The sequence below is a fragment of the Oryzias melastigma genome, linkage group LG10, assembly GCF_002922805.2.
Source record: "Oryzias melastigma strain HK-1 linkage group LG10, ASM292280v2, whole genome shotgun sequence".
NCBI classification, from domain to species: Eukaryota; Metazoa; Chordata; class Actinopteri; order Beloniformes; family Adrianichthyidae; genus Oryzias; species Oryzias melastigma.
The window spans coordinates 25659290-25664349 of NC_050521.1; positions in this window are offsets into that span (position 1 = coordinate 25659290).

A 5060-nucleotide genomic window follows, 5' to 3' on the forward strand; every position below is an offset into this window, starting at 1 on the left:
CTTGGGACTTGACTCGGACTTGCAAAACAATGACTTGGTCCCACCTCTGGTGAGTGGAGTGGGTTCTGGAGCTCCACTTTTGCCGTTGATACAATGTTTTATAAGCAACAATAATGGAAAGGTCACTCAATTTAAAATGTAAACTTTGGATGTTATTTGTAAATGTATTTTCCTTTCAGACTATTCACAAAGTACTAGTTTAAGTCTTGGTTAAATGCACCCGTACAGGTTCAGGTTTTTTTGTGTTGTCTGGGTCTGTGGAGCCTCGTGAGAAGCATTGTAGAGGAGCACGGGTGTCTTTTAGTTCTCTTAAGGCTCGTATGGCCACCTTGAAAGCCGAACCATCATTGTGAGGTGTGTGGTATTAGTATTTGTAAGGTTTTCAAAGTTGCATGCCCTTATGTTGTACGGTAGCCTTTGTTAGCAAGGTTTGAGAACTGGTTACTTACTGACTTTATGATCTGTAACCGCTCATTGGGTTAAAAATGGAAAAATCTGTTGGATTTACCTGTATCTCACCTACTTCACTCTTACTAATCCTTACATGTTGTGTAAGTGTTCCCTATGACCTGTCCCCTGAAACGTAACATTTCTGTTCTATGGACTCACCAGGCAATCTACGACCTTGATGGCCACCTGCATACCCAATACAGGTTTGCCCCTTTTTTACCTACAGACTTCTCTTATCCACCCGTAAGGACAGTTGTGACAAAATCTTTGCCACTAAGCTTATAAAGAAAAACTATAAAAGTCAACAGTGGTGTAAAGTACTTGAGTAAATGGACTTCATTACTTTACTTAAATGGTAACCAAACCCTAAATCAACTTTTTTTTTTGTCTGTTGAGATCTCTTAATTTTTGACCAATTAAAAAAAATGTTCTGATTCTTGAAAATAGAGTCAAAAACCGTCTATGCTGCCCCTACAGGTTGAATGAGGGAATTAATTTATTAAACTAAAATATTGAATTAAGTTTAAAAGCTAAAAGGAAAATAATTTTGACTAAATTGGAAATGTACACACATTTTAAATTTCTAAGGCGCAGCATATTTGTCAGTGAGGTGACCACTTTATCACATGAATCTGTCAAACTTGGTCAAGAGTAAGATTAAATAAAAAAAAAAATTGACTAAATTGTCATTTTGCACACAAACAGTTTTAAAGACGGAGCATGACTTTTGTCAAAACCAATTGCTAGGTGACCACTTTGTCACTTTTGATCATGAATCCGTCAAACTTGGTTAAATTACCTGTTTTGGCTACTTTGTACTTGTAGTGAGTACCAAAAATATAAGCAACATTTACTCTCTACTTTACTACATTTTTGATTGAACATACGTACTCTTTACTCCACTACATTTGAACGTACACTCACCGTTACTTGTTGCACTGTGATTGTGCGCAAAGGGCCCACATCTTTATCTATTTCACCATGACGTTTGTTGGGCGGATTAGACAATACCGCCATCTACAGGCTACTGAAGGTACTGCATGCTATTTATGAGCTAAATCTAAGCGGTAACTCTAGCGGGTGGGGGGGTGAGGCCTACCAGGAAGTAACAAAACTTTGCAACACAGCAACTAAGTGAGCATTTTTCTATTGACTCTCATGTCAAAATCGTCCTAATATTAATATTAGGATTATTAGAATATTAAAACTAGGTTACAGTAACATTTTTGTTTAATTGGAATTGCAAAAACATACCTTGAGATGGTGCTATTAGTTATTTACATCCCACCACAAAATATATTTAAACATGTTAGAACAATGGATTGGAACAAGAAATTTGAGTATCTTTAATGTACTATTTTTTAACAAGTCTGGTTACATTTGTAAAATGAATTGCATAAACTTTAAACTTTTTTTGTAATCATGAGTTGAAAGTACAGACTTGGACGTGGGAGGAGCTGATTTGAGGGTTATCTGTGAGCTGATTTGGTGAATGAATGACACGGGCCCAGAAAGGTGATTGTTAAAATGCGGGATGTCAAGCAGACAGGCCGCTATTTGTCTGCAGATGAGACCCGTGTGACGAGCTTGAAAGCTCCCGAACAAGCCTAATTGGAGGTTATTTTGCCATCCATTTGCACATCTCCCACTTGACTGACTTGACCATGTCACCCACCTTTATGCTGAGCTCTTTTGTTATTCATTACATTATTTTTAGCGGTGTTGCTCTCGTCCTGATACCACCTTCCCCGCACATTTTCTCTACTGTCGGCTTCTGAGTGTCTCCCCATTTCATCTTTTTCTTTCTCATCTCCCTCTTCACTCATTAATGGGTCAGATTCACGGTGTTAAGGTTTTCTAACCTTTCTCTGATCTGCTTTTCTCTTTGATTCTTCTGTTTCCTTTTGATTTAACAGGTCAGTTCTCTCCTTGGTTTTTAGGGGATAAAACTGAAGATTTCACCTTGAGTTCAACACAAAAGAGCATTAGTATCCGACAGTACGGAGCAGTGTCAATGCCAAGCAATATACAGGCTTTTTCCTCTTGTTTTTTACAGGTAATGCAGCATGTTGAGTGATAACTGAGTGCAAATAGTGAGATGACAAAAAAGGGAAACAATAAAGCTGGGCTGAACAGTAAAACTAGAACCGTCAGTTTGAAAGAAAATGAGGTAGAAAATGTCCAACAGGTGTAATTAGAATTTGAAATCCTCTATATAAATTCTGAGCAGTAAATTACTTCTTTTTAAATGTTTTTTTTTTTTTAGCTGTTCATTTTTGTATTAAACTTTTAATGAGGAAGAAAAAATGTTAGTTTGTTTAGTTTAACTTAGAGTAGAACATAATGTTCCTATTTTTGGTAGGTTATGTTTTTTTTTAGAAGTCACACCAGATTGAGGTTGTCATTCATCAACAGCTGTCTTGATTTGTGTTGATGACCCTCAGTGTATATAAGTGTCTGGTTTTCAGGTCATTGTTTTTTTTTTCTCCATAGTGTCTGTCATGTTTAAGTTTCTAACACCTAACCTGGTCTTACAGCATTTTGGGTCCCTCACCACCAGTTCCTTACAATATATGCTTATTATAAGAGTCCTTTTTTAGCTGTCTGTTGCTTGCACTGAATTTCGATTAGCATTGCTTGCAGTGCAGTTTTAGTTTTCATGTCAAATGTGTGAAAAAAAAAGCTGAACTCAATTGTCCTCCAGTCAATCCAATTGGGTTTGAAACTGATGATATCTTTGTTTTTTTTCTATTATTGGTAATAAATGTATTACCTGGCACGCCTCTGCAAACATTTGTAGTTCTCTGTGCAAGTATGGTGCAATTTCTGTTCTCTCATTATTTGAAAATAATAAAGTCCCAAAGGGAAAGTTCAATAAATGGGATAAGATCTTACTGCACGCCCTACATAAATGATTGCACATGCAGCGCTTGCTGGAGTTAACATTCAGTACATTTGTCTGACACTACAGTAGATGGAGGAAAAAAGGAACTTTAAGTGCTTTATTAAAGGTTGTCATTCATCTTTCTTAGTGCTAATGCTTTTATAATTGTCTCACAAATTGTCAACAGTGAGTTGGAAAGATGGCACAAAGCTATTTTTATTCTTCTTCACAATACCAAGAGAAACAAACAAATGTAAACTATCAACAAGCAATAAAGTAGTGACATAAAAATGAGCAAAAAACAAACCAAAGATTATAAATGTTAAATAATTCAAAGCTTTGTCTTTTTCTTTCTCTATTTACTGGAGGGCAAACGCAGCAAAAGCAACCACAGCAGTAGAATATGCAAGAGCAGAATATCGGATATCAGTCAAAAAACCCAATATTATGCAGCCTTGACTTTCTCTTCCCAACAGAAATACAAACCGGTAGATTTTCAGTCTTTGTTGTTTTGACTTGGAAATCCATTGGAACAATTAGCAGCTGCTGAATTGGATCTTCTGCTTCTAAAAAATACATCACCTCAGGATGTTCCTTGGGAAAAAAAGGCTCTTGCAAAGGGTTTTTGAAAGCTGAGTTTGTGTTCTTCACAGGCTTCTTGTATGGTTTTCCAGGACTGTTAAACATTTATAAAGGCTGAATACAGAACCACACTGAGGCAACGAGGGAAACAACCCCTCCCAAATCGCCACCGTGATGTTCTGCTGTATTTTATTCAAAAGCTTTAGGAAATACACTTAAGCATCTCTTGACCCTGAAAAAGCACATTAATGAGTCATTCCCAAAATCGAATGGAACAGGAAGACATGGTAACAAGAAAGATGGCATTAATAACTCATTTGAAAAAAAGCATCTAATGTGAGTGGGTACCATTTGATGAAAGAAAAAAAACTTCTCTCAAGAAACCTGAATATCCCAGAACCTCAGATACTCTGTTTTCTGCACTATAGGGTACGCTGGATTACAAGGCGCACAATCAATGAAAGTTCTAATATCAAACTTAAAATATATATGAGACACACCAAACTGTAATGAGCAATAACCTAGATCAGGGGTGTCAAACTCAATCGCACAAGGGGCCAAAATCCAAAACACACCGTAGGTCAGAATAAAAATTTATTGAACACTCTAAAACTATATTGTCATGGAGCAACTTGCTGCTACCCTCTCCAGTCACCAGAGAGAGCGCTCACCACCTGCCATCACCTGGACTCATCAGCTCAGCTCTTCCCCATCACCTCATCACCTCCTCAGCTTATAGTCTGCCTCCACACTCCACTCTCTGCGAAGCTTTGTTTGTGCCACCCTGCCTGCATCTCTGAGCGTTTACTCCTGGACCTGACCTTCTGCCGACAACCCTGCTACTCTGATTGCCTGCCCCCTGACCTTCGCCTGGACTCTGACTCCTCTTCTCGCTCGCCTCGGATGATCCCATGCCCATGTATGACCTCTGCCTGTCTGACCCTGCTTATTCTGTGAACTGTGAATAAACCTGCTGCACGTGGATCCAGCTGTCTGCCTGTTTGTGACATATATATTAAAAAAAGCTAAATCTTAAAACTTTAAAAATGAAACTTTTTAATGTGGACCAGCTGTAACCTGTACCCCAGGGGTCGGCAACCTTTAACAGTAAAAGAGCCATTTGGGCTCATTTTCTACTTACTTC